Genomic DNA, 14,932 nt, shown 5'->3' with positions numbered 1-14,932 from the left:
TGCTCCAAGTGGCTAGTTGGCCTCAAAGGATAGTGCCATAAGTGGGTCAGCCTTGGTCTCTTTTGCTAGAACACGGATGTTAGCAATGCCAGATTAGCCTTGGTGTGTGAAGCCCAAACGGTTGGGCCCATGCATACTTGCATCCCTGATATCCCAAACGGTTGGGCCCATGCATACTTGCATCCCTGATATCATGTACCCATTCTGCCAGAATTAAGTTGGCCAATGTATGTTAGAGGCTGTTGGATGTCAACTGATTGAGTCATTTTTGTCTAGTTGGTTTGTGTGTCTTTCCTGGTGAGTAATCTCTGGTGTGAGTTAATACATCATACAAAAATCTTTTTTTTTTAAGATTTTTATTTATTTATTTATTTGACAGACAGAGATCACAAGCAGGCAGAGAAGCAGGTAGAGGGAGAGGGGGAAGCAGGCTCCCTGCTGAGCAGAGACCCCCGATGCAGGGCTTGATCCCAGGACCCTGGGATCATGACCTGAGCCGAAGGCAGAGGCTTTAACCCACTGAGCCACCCAGGCGCCCCACATCATACAAAAATCTTAATACACTCCCAACTCCATGCCTCTTCCTCTGACCTTGATATTCCCTGCTTTTTTTCTTCCAGGACTTTGAACAAACTTGTCACCATGACCCACTATTTAGTATATATTTATCTCAAACAACTTATCTTTCCATTCAAAGTATATCATCAGCTACACAGTTTAAAGCTCTCTATTCGTTGAGAAAGTCTTTTTTTTTTTTTTTTTAAGAATCAGAGTAAGGGTGAACAGGGGTAGGGGCACAGGGAGAACGCGAGAGAAAGAGAATCTTTTTTTTTTTAAGATTTTGTTTATTTATTTGACAGAGAGAGAGAGATCACAAGTAAGCAGGGAGGCAGGCAGGTGGGGGGGAAGCAGACTCCCCTCAAGCAGAGAGCCCGATGTGGGGCTTGATCCCAGGACCTTGAGATCATGACCCGAGCAGAAATCAAGAGCCAGACACTTAACCAACTCAGCCACCAGGTACCTTAAGAGATTCTATCATTATAGTCAGTCATCAATGCCCTCCCTGACTGGAGTGCTAGTGCAAAAATTTTTCATTTGTAACCCAGGCAAAAGTGCCATCTGTGCCATGGGCCCGGCCTGCTGCAAGACTCCTCTCTGGATCTTTCTCAAACCTGGCAGCTTTCTATGTTACTCAGTAAATGGACTAGATCAGCATTTCTAAATGTAGAAACTGCCACTATCAAACCCAAAAAGACCTACAAAGTACTTGCTTTCTTCTTAGTGACGGGAAGTGTGAAATGAAATAGATTGTTCTTAACTTTGGAAGGCATCCCCTAGCATATTCCAAAGCACATGTGATGGGCCCCCTAACTCTTTGCAGATTTATCTCCCACCTTATGGAGTGTACACAGGTTTAAAATGTCTTTAATAGGGGCGCCTGGGTGGCTCAATAGGTTAAGCGTCTGCCTTCTGCTCAGGTCATTATCCCAGGGCCCTAGGATCAAGCCCCACCCAGGGCTCCCTGCTTGGCAGGCAGGGAGCCTGCTTCTCCCTCTCCTCCCTGACTGTGCTCTCTGTCACTATCTCTGTCTCTGTCTCTCTCAAATAAATAGATAAAATCTTTAAAAAAAAAAAAAAAAGTCTTTGATACACTTGCAAATCTTGCTCATCTGATCTGATTGCATGACATAATCAATCGAGTAGAACAATGTAATGTTCTGCAGAATATCCTTGTGGTCCAAACTACATTATGACAGGATGAGGGAGAGTATCCCCTACTCTAGTAGTATCCTACTACAGAGGCACCGTCTTCTCTTCTACATGTAAATAAAAGCCACTTGTAGTCCTCCTTAGTCATAAGGATAGAAAATCATTCATTTATTGAACCAATAGCCACATACCAAGTACCTGAGTCCACGTTAATCTGCTCTAACCAAGATATCGCGTGCAGCACAGCAGCTGCAGTGGGGACAAATACTGACCCGAGTTTACAACAGCCCACACTGTCATACCTCAGGATCTGCCAGTTCTGGGTAGTGGCCAGACTACTAAATTAAATGAAAGTAAAATGGGAATCATCATATCTGCATTTAGTCCTCTAAAAGTGTCACTAATATATTACTGTTTTTAATTTACTATATTAGCTGTGGACTCGATTTGAAAGAATTCCACCTGACTTCCCTTACTGTGTCAGCCCTAATACTGTAGGCAAAGAAAATGACGTTGGGGTTTTGCCAACCACCAAATATGTCCATTTCAATTATGCACTTGGGATTGAGAAAAGGACTGCTGGAGAGATCCATTAACACATTTGAGCCACAACTCCATTTATTATATATGTTCCCTTGAATGAAAATTCTAATATAGTCCATAAATAAGAAAAATGACCAATAAGTAATAGTAAGATAAAGGAGTTTCAATGACAAAATGATTATGAGGTCATTAGTATTCACCAGTAGAGTAACACTGTGTCTTCCAGTAAGAATTTCCTATCAGGTACCATGGTATTTGGGATATCATAGAAATGTTTGATTCTACCAATGAACTAGTCTACTTTAAAACAAGTGAGTATTTAAATCAGAAACTCTGGCTTATGAATTATTTCTAACTCTGTATTCTCTAACTCTTAAGAGACCTGTTGAAAGGGTTTACTCATATAGAAATGTAAGTTTAAAATTTTACACTCAGTGGATTATCTGCTAGAGGTGACAGAAAGATGATAATCGGGAGAGCACTAAAGAGCTATTTCAGACTGGGAGAGCCTGAGAGATCAAGAGGCAGAAGAAGGGCCATTTCACTCACTGGCCTTACTGATTCCTACTTCATCACTACCCGTTGACGGAATACCACCATCGATCTAAATATACCATCACACCTGCATCCAGTCATCTTGTATTACATCCATGTTCTTTATTCAGAAAATATGTTTTGAAAAACATATGAATCTGAACTTATGGGTTTTATTTTCCTTTTTTTTTTTTTGTTAACCTATCTTATACATCTTGTTTTTTTTTTGTTTGTTTTTTTTTTTAAAGATTTTATTTATTTATTTGACAGAGAGATCACAAGCAGGCAGAGAGGCAGGCAGAGAGAGAGGAGGAAGCAGGCTCCCTGAGAGAGCAGAGAGCCCGACTCGGGGCTAGATCCCAGGACTCTGAGATCATGACCTGAGCCGAAGGCAGCGGCTTAACCCACTGAGCCACCCAGGCGCCCCTCTTATACATCTTGTATGTTACCTGTCTGATAAATGTTTTGCTTTCCAGCCCCCCAAACACTGCCTGACACTTGGCAGGCCTTCATTAAATAAAGACTGACCAAATGAATGAGTGCATAGAGCACAGCAGTGAACAAACCTCAGTCCTGGGTTTCATGGAACAACACGTTAGTGTGGAAGATGATGATGTTACCAGACAATCACAGAGTAAAAACCACCAGGCAAATGCACTATCACTGGAGCAAGTATAAGGAGCTACAATGACCTGGAGCCCCAAAAGTAGGCTCTCCAAAGACAATATCATCTAGTCAAGGACCTAGAAAATGAGTAGGAGTTAAAAGAGCTTATGTCCGGAGTGTGACTGAGTCACGCACAGGCAGAAAAGAGCATCCCAGGCAAAGCATTATAACTGACGCAAAGGCCTGGAGTCAAGGGAGTGTTAGGGATGCAGCCTTGGTTGGTGCTTCCCTTCATGTATTTGTTTTTTTGGTATTTTGTCGGCCTCGAATTCCAATGCTTCAGGAAGCTAAAAAGCAACAGATACTGAAAATAATAAACATGATTTACTTATATTTGGTATTCAGGCATTTATAATAGACACTTTTATCTTCACCAAAGCAAATGATATAATCCTCATGGACAGAGTTTTGATTCTGTATGGTACGATATGACATTTCATCATGTCTTCCTCTAATGTTTATAATGATAAATAGACTGTCATCCTAACTCATCAGAGCAACATTTCATGGAACCATATGAAGACTAATGCTATGATAATGTGCCTATTACATGCTACCTTGAGGGGAAAATCCGTAAGTAGTACTCTTATGCTCTAAAGACAGTTCATATTACAAAATGGCAGAGGCCGAACACTGAAACCTTTACCAGTTTCTAGGCAGGTTGAATTGTTCCATGATGTGGTTGTATTTCTACAAGCTATGAGATTAAGAATAACATAAGTATTTTGACTATATTCACTACTCTTTGAACAAATGAAAATGTAGCATGTTATTTTATACTTATAAGTTAATATCTAACATTTTTCTTGATGAATGTATATATATTTGTCTATACATGGTCAATACATGTATTAACTATGTTAACACAATAATATGTAGCTATATCATTACAAATATTAATACATACTAATTCTGGAAAATTTCAACAGATACTTTGTTAGAGATTTATCTCTTTACTTGTACTGATTTTAAGAGAAAGTGCAAGAAAAATCAAGATTTGGCTATAAAGCCTTTTTGGTATTCTGAAGTTCTTATTTTCACATACCAAACATGAGAGCCCCAGCCCACAGAGGAAAACTCCATACTCCTATTATTACTTGGTCTGAGTCTTCAGCAAGTTTATGGGCAAAATATTTTTAAGATTAAAAAATATAGAAAGAGTATAATGTCCTTTAAATGTTCTTTTATGTTGGTGTTTGGATCCTAAAAGGTAGGGAAAAAATACTGCAACAGTGGTGATATGAACAGCCTTGAACAATGTTGTTTTATATGCAATGATGATGCATAACAGAAGAAGCCAAAATGAGTCAGACGACAATATATCAAGCCCATTTTCCTCATTTTGATTCAGAGGTTTTTTGCTAAAAATCACAAGCCAGTCTTAGTGGCAAGCTTCAGAAAACTTGCACAGCTCTGATAAGAAAGGACATCGCTCATAAATATTCATTAAAAATTACCTTTTCGGGATCATGAATTTTTCAAGCAGACACTGATTTGACCTCTACAAGGAACAAAATCCAGCCTATAGTGGAGTGTCTCCTATTTCTGACAAAAAAAGGTGAAAAATTGGTTTTCCCAGCTAAGCAGCTACTTTGTACACCGCGTGAGGTCTGAGGTCAGTTACCTCTGTGCTCCACACACTTGAGCATTAATATTCATTCGAATTACAATCTTTAAATTCTAAAGTCCTGTTCATACTTTTCTGAAAAACTGATTGTATGGCAGGCCAGGGTTTGCATTTTAACTAATTTTTAAAGTAACTTCATCTAACTTCTCTGTTGCTAAAAAATGTATGAATTCAGTAATTTTCTTTAGAAAAAAGTCACATCTGCCTGTTTTGAATTTATATGCCCTCTCACTGAGGATAAAAGCCACATTTTTCCTGGTAATTATCTGCAGAGTGGGTGAATGGATAGAACCGTCTACATTTATGTCTATCAGAGAGCTATTGTTGGCATTTCATCTTCATATAGCTCCTCATAGTTCATACATACAAAAGGAGCTTTGCATTATTTGGGGGCATGTTTCTTGCTTGCATTGTTATTCCTAAAATATCTCAGTGGGGTAGTCAGCATTACCACCCACATTGTTTAAATAGACTAACTGATAAGTAGAATATGAATTTTGATAGCAAATCGTGTGCAAACTTAGCAACTAAACAGGAATGTCTTTCCAGAACTTTATCCCAGGTTCTTGTTTTAGGTTAAACCGTAGAATTATTGTACCTAAAGTCTAAGATTCATATTTGGGTAACTTCAGAGAGTAACCAAAAGTGACCAAAGAAACACTTTAACCACATATAGTTCAAGTTATGGTGGGGTAATTTTGATTTTTTTTTTTCCTCATGCAGTTACACAGCAGTAAAAGTCTTCTTATTACAGCAGGATTCTAATCTCAGCTCCTTCCTTTCTCTAGATTTATGACCCTGGACATATTTGAACCTTTCTATGCCTTGCTGTCCATGTGAAAATGAAGGTAACTCCTTTAGAGGATTTACAAGGCTCCTCACTTTATTCTCTGCACTCCAAAGAGTTACTTTTTAAGTACAGAATTTACTTGATTTAAGTACGATGTAACTTAGCACAAAGATGGTAATGGAACTTTTACTGGAATATAGTCTCCAAGAGGAATGGAAATGTGCCAAATTGGAAATTTCTACCCCTTCCTCCTCCATTCAAAAAAAAAAAAAAAAAAAAAAAAAAAGTCTTAGAGAAGCAGCGGAGGAGAATAGGGAGTACTACAAAAAGGTGGTTGAGTTACAGTCTCTGCTTCTTCTGGTTTTATTCAGTTTTTATTCATAATCCAGCCCATATTGCCTCTTAGTAAGTGCTTATCTGATTAGCATAGGACAATTCTTTGAGGGTGGAACCTGTATATTATTTCAACAGCCTTGGTAATTCAATAAGTCACATGCTGATGTTGCATCTTATTGACCTTTATCTCCCAAAGTCTTCTATATAGTTGCTCCTGGATATAAGGATTGTCAGCCTGTCCTCCTTAAATCTGTTGGCTCCTGGCCCTAACTCCACTTCTCTCATGTCAGAGTGTGGAACAAGGAACAGAAGTTATGCAGGGGAGGCTGAGGACCAGTCCAGACCTTATCCACTCGTCCTTCCCCTTTCACCCCAAAGATGTCCATACACTATAGCTGCCAGCTTTAATAAAGGAAAATGCACAACATCCAATCACATTTGAATTTCAGATAAACAATGAATAATTTTGTAGCACAAGTGTACTATATAAAATATTTGTGACATATCTATAATAAAATTATTTGGTTTTTTAGATGAAATTCAAATTTAACTGGATGTCCCGTATTTTATCTGACACCCCTCTCATGTAGCCCAAATTCATTCAAAGAATCTGTTGCATGAAGAAAACAATTGCTTTTGACCTCTTTCCCATTATCTTCCTCACTCATGCAAAATGGCAGAAGTCCCCAGTGTAGTTTTTACTTCCTTTTTATACTTCCATATTATGCCATCAATGTAAATCACCAGATAAATCTGTCATGCTTTTATTTCTACTGTGGAGTCATATGTGACTAGAGTTGTTAGGGTCTATATCCACAAACTATGGCAGAATTCTTTAACAGTCAAAAATATCCTTAAAGATGGGGCGCCTGGGTGGCTCAGTGGGTTAAGCCGCTGCCTTCGGCTCAGGTCATGATCCCAGGTCCTGGGTTCGAGCCCCACATCGGGCTTTCTGCTCAGCAGGGAGTCTGCTTCCTCCTCTCTCTCTGCCTGCTTCTCTGCCTACTTGTGATTTCTCTCTGTCAAATAAATAAATAAAATCTTTAAAAAAAAAAAATATCCTTAAAGATTTATTAGAATGTCACAGTTAGAAGCTCTTACACAGTCTCTCAGCAAATCCATTATGGCCTGTTTTTCTTGTTGCATTAAAGGACAATGCTATTATGCTATTGTTGAGCATTAAATGAAGTAGAAGGCTTGATGTTGGAGCCATGTTGCATGAGAAACAGATCATAGCCTCTGGCTCCTGATGGTCATCAAAAATTGTTTTTTATTTAATTTCCATAATAGACTTAACTTGTTGCCAAAAACATCACTTTACTTTGTATCATATTCCTAGGAAAAGGCATTTATAGAAAGAAAGAAAAGAAGGAAGAGAGAGGAATGAACAAAGAAGGGGAGAGAGAGAGGGAGGAAAGAAAAACAAGCTTTCAGAACTCTAGTATTCAGAGCTATCATTATTTTCCAAATAGTATTCAATAAAGATGAAGAATACACACTGATGATATAAAATGTTAATTTATATAGGAATGTCTTGAAATGAAAAACAGATCACCAAAATATGCATTATTTGTTTAATGTGTACTGACAAAATATTTTATTTTATTTTTTTATAATTTTTTTAAATTTTTTAATAAGCATATAATGTATTATTAGCCCCAGGGGTACAGGTCTGTGAATCGCCAGGTTTACACACTTCACAGCACTCACAATAGCACATACCCTCCCCAATGTCCATAACCCCACTACCCTCTCCCTACCCCCCTACCCCCAGCAACCCTCAGTTTCTTTTGTGAGATTAAGAGTCTCTTATGGTTCTGACATAAAGTATTTTAAATACAAAAGGACAAAAATGTAGTGTACAAAATTTGGATGAATAAATTTTATACCACGGTAAGTCTAAAAATCATTCTACTACATTGTTTCTAGTACAAATTATTCTTTTCAATAAAGAAGCATATTTGTTGTTAAGAACTGTTTAAACTTTTCCTCTACCAGGCAAACAGAACAGACCACGAAAATCCAAACATGTATTCACTTTTGTAGTGTGAGAGCAGATGGTAGGAAATGACTGCCCCCGCCTGCCCTGCCCTACAGTGGGCTCTCAGCACAGGGGTATTTGGCTACATCACTCTGCAAGCACCATAATAGCTGTATTTTCTCAAATGCTACAAGTGCATTTTTAATATTAAAAACAATATTTTACCATGTTAAACTTCTATTAACTTTGTGTTTTCACATGACACTTAAATTAGCTTCTGACAGATACAACTCCATATACATAGAATAATGGATTGAGCCGATGTGTTTGGTATGAGAGGTGCAGTCAGAAGAGGAGACGTATTATGTTCTACATTTGATTGTTTATGCACGACAATACATTTAAGCTGAGTTTCAGCAAGCCAATTGCCAGAGATTCAAAGCCTGGCAAATAGCACATTCTCTTCACAAAATAAAAATGTACAGGCATCCACACCAGCTTACAAGTTATTCTTTATGAACAAGAGAATTGCTTTTTGCCCATTTCAGACAGAACCCTAAATGTGCCCAGCACAGCAAGAGAGAGCATAGGAAGCAAAGAGAGCTTAATATTCCAGCCCAGCTCACTGGAAACAACCACCACGGGGGGAAAAAAAAACCTAAAATGACAGAGCAGTGTTCTGTAGAGCAACATGATTTGTCTGCTTTAAATGGAGAATAATGGTTTTAAGTTCAGAGCAGAACTAAAGGGCTCAATTATTATTCATGGATTCTGAATTGTTCTACTTTGGAAACTCCTTTAGCATGAAATGTTCATCAAAATCAATGCATGAAACTATAGGAAAAAACAAAAACAAAACCAAAAAAACACCTAGTTTCCAGTATGAATAGAGGACTTCCCCAGTTTAGACCACTGGGGGGGAAAAATGTGTCATCAATATATACAAATCCTCCTTAGGCAGTAGGACTAAACATTTTCTAATAACTTTCAGGTGGATATTGAGAGGTAGAAAAATATATAAATATGATAATAATACATATCTCTGTTTTTAGTCTTATAAGTAACGCTAATAAAATAGTGTGCTGTTGCTTCTTGCTCGGCCTTTCAGCTAAAATCATGTATAAAATAGTGTGTTAACCCTCATATAGAAAACTTTACTACTGAGCCATCATCAATTTTTTTTCTTTTTTGAATCTTTAAAAACTAACAGCCACCTAAAATATGTGGGCATACCTGGTGAAATGAGAGAATAGTTTTTTTTTTAATTCTTATTTTAAATAAATTGCATAAAAATATTAAAACAGATGAACATACTTTTTACTAAAAAATTGTTGCCATTGGAATTGAGAAGATTTGCTGAGAATAATAGTGTAATGCTAAGTTGACAAATATATCACTTCTTTAATTGTGCTTATATCCAAAAACAAGGATCCTGCTAAGTAACTTTCACATTATAGAACTATAGAGCTATAAAGGAAGTACTCAGTAGTAGAAGAGTTGATAACTCTTTGGTAATCAGAGCAGATTCACTTATGTTTATTTTGTTTAGCTTTCCATTTATTCCCTCCAATATTATTATGGTCTCCCAAAATGATGAAAAAAATGGATGACCAGCTTCCCTAATCCTATGCTTAGAATAAACAAAGAAACCACGCTTATTAATGTATGGAGTATCCATTTTGATTCTGTTTCCTCCCCATATATTTTCTCATGAGCATGGTTTTACCTGCAAAACATTGGTAATAAACTAAGGTAAAAATGTATTCTTACATACTGACTTGTGGAGGAAAACATTTGCTTTTATAATGACATTGGCAAAGTTTCATGTGGACTATTATGGATTATAATTGCATTTCATTTGCCATATTAAAAAATGTCAAATCCTAAAACCAAGCAAAATGGTATCTGCATTTTTTTTGTCATTATGTAGGAGAACGGTAAAGTCCTGAAGGCAATTTGAAAACCTTAGTTAACCAGCTCCTTCTGTTTGCATATTCAATCCCTCAATGTAACATATGCATAATTTTATCATCATTGTGTGCCATCTGGAGTATACTGATTGAACTGCAGTTTGAAAATGAGGGTTAAAAGATAATTTGGTTGCATACATTTAGAACTGAAATGTCTCTCATGGAGCAGAACAGAGTTATTTAAAAACAGAACTATGACTAAAAGATGAAAATACATTCTATAAGCTCAAGAAAACCAAGGAAGGCAATTAAGTCTTCATGCTTTTTCACTTCAAGGCTCTTTAAAATTTTAATAACAATGGTATTCTAAGGGAATTGTGGGGGATGGGGGGACAACAATATGTGTACCTACTTCTTAATGCAATAATTATAAATAATCTTCCAAGATACCTTATACTTTTCTTTAATTATCTGGGAAAATTTAACAGATTATCAATAAACAATATCAGCTAGGGCATGGGTATGTAACCAATTTATTTTTTAACTGTAACATCACAATGTTAGGTTGGATTGCAAACTAGCAGGAGCTCATCAAATTTGAGCATCCTAGCTGAGAGCAATTGTTATGGAGGCACATGAGAGGTGTACTGAAGACTGGCAATAGTTCTAATCCAGAATTTTTACTTTCAGTTATCACAGTGTGATGTCAAGTGAAACACTTTATAAAACCAGTTTTAAAGTGGAATTACCTTGTTTGTATTTGTGAGTACAATAATTTATCATAGACTCTCTCTTCCAAAACTTTTTCATTTTCTCCCTTTTTGAATTTTTCGAATTTTTATCTTTTTTTTTCACCTTTTCTAATACCACTGAATTGCTGAGCCACCTGACTGAGATAGGTCTACCAAATTATACTGTCACAAGCGTACCATTAAGAAGGGAATTATGTGACCTAGACTTGCTAAAAATTAATAATTTTCAAAAGGCTTTGGGTGGTATAAGCCTTTCAGATTTATTAGATTTCATATACATACATGTTATTCTTTCTTATCTGTGGAAGAGAACTTTAAAAAAAAAACCTCTCCCAAATTATGGGTTTCCAAATTTATGTAAGGAAGAACAACCCTATTATTAAATGGCCACATCCTCAGGTACTGCTTTCCTGCTCCAAGAAAGACCTTGCTCCTTCAGAGTTGGAAACTTCCTCTCTTCATTTCCCCCTATGTGTCGTTTTCCAGCAAATTCTGAAACTATTAGAAATCATCTTCTGAGGTCACAGGACAGATATGAAGGCATGAGCACAAATACTTGGGGATAAAGAACCAGAGCGTACCTACCCGACCACCACGGCAGGTCTGGCCCCTGAATAAGGCAGCTCACGATTGAACTTCCCCTTTTTTTTTCCAGGAGAGGAGAGAGGAACAAGCATCAAATGTATTACTATCCCATCACAGAACACGACATTCTAATTCAGTCAGTAGGGACTCACGATAAACTCCAAATCACATTGAGTGCCTCCCTGGTATGACAATTGATTACATCTCTTAACCTTTCTGCATCTGCAGTACCATCTGGAGCAGTTAGTGCTTACATTTTTGCACACAAAGAACAGATAACAGCCTACGGACCCACATACAGACTCAAACCTTCCATTATAAGGCTAAAACAGCAATAAAAAGGAAAAAGAGAAAATAGTCAGAATCACCTTGATTTCACAAAAGATGACATTCCAAAGGAAATGAAAACAAAATCAAATAACTAATATTTTGTAGAATAACTATGATAAGACTATCAAAAAAGTTAATTCCTTCACCCTTGGGAAATTGGTCTACACATAGAAGAGAAAGAAAGTAAGTCTATTATAAGGAACTATTATATGATATTTCATACATACATGATATTTCATCATGCTATTTCATTAAATTCTAAGTAGCAAGTACTACTGTCCCATATTAGTATAAAACTAAGACTCTTAAATGTTAGTAACTTGAGCAAGATTACACAGACATTTAATTTGGGAGCTAGGATTCAAACTCAGTTCTACTCCCAAAGCCATGGTTCTTTATATTATGTCATTAAATTTAATCCAGATAGAGATATATTAATCCTTTTGACAAATATCTTTTAAATACCATATTATGTGTTAGGGACCTCTGCTAAGTTGCTAAACAAAGTAGCAGATACCTCCACTATATGTAGAATTGTGCTAAGTAAAGAATAAATTCTGGTCAAAGCAAGAGTTTAGAACCGGATTTCTCATTTGGAGCCAGATTACAGTTTCTGCGGGGTCTCTCCTGTGCATTGTAGGATATTTAGCAGGGTCCCTGCCGTCTACTCACTGCATACCAAAAGCACCCATTCCCCCAGTTAATAAAAACGTTTCCATACATGGGAGACGACATCTCTTGCAGGCAACTTCTCCCCTCTCCACCACCACTGAGAACCACTGGTTTAGAATAAGGCGGGTGGACAAATTTTTGTAAAACCTGTTAAGAATGTAAACTCTTAGGGAACAAGAACTTTCCTAATACAATTCTGCAGCTGTTAATTCTGTAGCTCCCCCAACAATAAAACCTTCAGAAAATTTTTATCATTACATGAATAAATGAATGAATAAAAAATAACAGGACTTGCCAACCAACTATTTCTGTAACAGTCGAAAACTAACACTTATGTAAGCACTAGTTAACTAAAAATAAGTAGGAAAGACCAGTTTGTTTTCCTCTTTTAGATTTTCTGCACTAGTTCCCAGACAGAAGAAAAACAGAGAGTATATGAGAAAGAGTGTTACCCAAATCAGCACACACTTCTGCCATCACTGTACTGAGGTGTCTCCTCTTCATTTGTCTCATCTAGGCTCTAGGTCTCCAGGCAGCTGTGCCTTCCTGTGCCACTGGCTACCAAAGGTAGCAGAAATTCGCAAATAATTGCTTTTTCCATAAAACAGAGGGGTTCTAACTTTAGTCTTTGATAACATCATTCTTATACTCTTGCATTTCTAAGCCCCCTTTAAAAAAAAAAAAAAGACTTTAACGGTGCCTGGGTGGCTCAGTCAGTTAAGCATCTGCCTTTGGCTCAGGTCATGACCCCTGGGTCCTGGGATCAAGTCCCACATTGGGCTCCCTATTCAGTGGGGAGTCTGCTTTTCCCTCTCCCTCTGCCTCTCCTGCCTGCTTATGCTCTCTCAAATAAATAAATAAGATCTTTAAAAGTAAAAAATTAAAAAAATATTTTATTTATTTATTTGTCAGAGGGAGAGAGAGAGTATGTGTGCACAAGCAGGGGGAGCAGCAGGTAGAGGGAAAAGCAGGCTCCTGGCTAAGCAAGGAGCCTGATTTGGGACTTGATCCCAAGATCCTAGGATCATGACCTGAGCCAAAGGGAGATGCTTAACCGACTGAGCCACCCAGCCATCCCTCCAAGCACCTCAAATGAAAGAAAAAGAAGATTTATGGCCACATATGGGGAAAACTCAGAACCCACAATCTGTGTGAAAGCCCTTTGTTAGTGACTATTAGTGCTACCCTGACCTGCACTTAACTGATGTGGCAATTCCAAATTATCACTGTGTTTGGGCATGCGATTTTATAGTGACTTCCATTTCCTCTCTAAATTTACTCATAAATAAATTTTTAATAAGGAAAGAGGCAAGGATGGATGGAGAAAAATGAAGAGTGCAATATGTCTGCATTGCACATGAGTGAGAATGAGGCAAGAAACTATTTTCTGAATACTGATCTAATAATGATGCAGATGACAAAATCCAGAGACAAATCAAGTATAGGGCAACAATCACAACCACATTAACTATGTAGAAAAATAGGCACTTTGTATGTGCTATAAATATTAGCACTCTGATTTACAGTAATAACAGGCACTGTGGAGTTTTTATGCTGTCAGAAATTCCACATCATGTTATTTAATTCATTCAGCAACTTTCAGTGACAAGGAAAGTGAGGGCTAGAATGTTTACCAACAAGGACCCTTCCCTCAGAGAACATGGGATCTTTCTGAGCACAGGGAACCTGTGAGGCTTCCTCTCTTAACTTCTTTCATTTCCTGGATCTCAAAATCAGCTTTCAGGTGCCAGGGTCTCTGGAACAGCCTATTAGTGAGACACACCAGACACTAAACTTCTGTACTAAATAGGAGAATTGTTTAGGAATGCTCTCCAACCGTGTCCTAAGATCAGGGTCCTCATGGTAGACGGCTACAGAGGCCTTGTCAAATTGAAGCAGGATCAAATCATGCCCATGCTAACAGAAATGAATCACATGGGATGCCTAGGGGGCTCAGCTAGTTAGGCATCTGCCTTTGGCTCAGATCATGATCCCAGGGTGCTGGGATAGAGTCCGGCATGGGGCTCCCTGCTCAACAAGGAGTCTGCGTCTTCTCCTTCTGCCCCTGCTCATGCTCTCTCTCTCTTCTCTCTCACTCACTCTCTCTCAACTAAATAAATACGACCTTAAAAAAAAAAAAGAAAAGAAAAGAAAAATCACACTCTCACAAACAGGAGCCCTCTGAGAAGGTTCTTGTGGCAATGTGAAGAGGATGAGAACACTCCGAGGGCTACTGCCCACATACATGTTGGTTACCCATTGCAACTAGACTTGTTCGGTCTCCCAAGTTGATGGTAGAAGACTATATAAACTTTATATTCAAACCATTTCCCACTTGTCAAGCATATTTCTGAGTCACTTACTCATTTGCCATCTTTATTCATAGCAAGATGTCCATTTGTGACAATTCATTGCTTTTCAGTGTGAAAAGAGAACACCACTGCTTAAATATGGGGAAAGTTCCATTTTCAACAGTTGAAGTAAACGACAGCATTT

At 37.7% G+C, this 14,932-nt stretch overlaps 1 pseudogene; it reads right to left on the bottom strand.

Annotated features, from left to right (window-relative positions):
- The window catches only part of LOC111146715, a 123,669-nt pseudogene extending 108,986 nt beyond the window's left edge, over positions 1 to 14,683 (bottom strand).
- Positions 14,684 to 14,932: the final 249 nt, after the last annotated feature.

Source organism: Enhydra lutris, unplaced genomic scaffold, assembly GCF_002288905.1.
Source record: "Enhydra lutris kenyoni isolate GAN:26980312 unplaced genomic scaffold, ASM228890v2 scaffoldscaffold2, whole genome shotgun sequence".
Classification (NCBI taxonomy): Eukaryota; Metazoa; Chordata; class Mammalia; order Carnivora; family Mustelidae; genus Enhydra; species Enhydra lutris.
The sequence above is the reverse complement of the archived record's forward strand: the minus strand, read 5'-3'. Positions and strand labels throughout refer to the sequence as shown.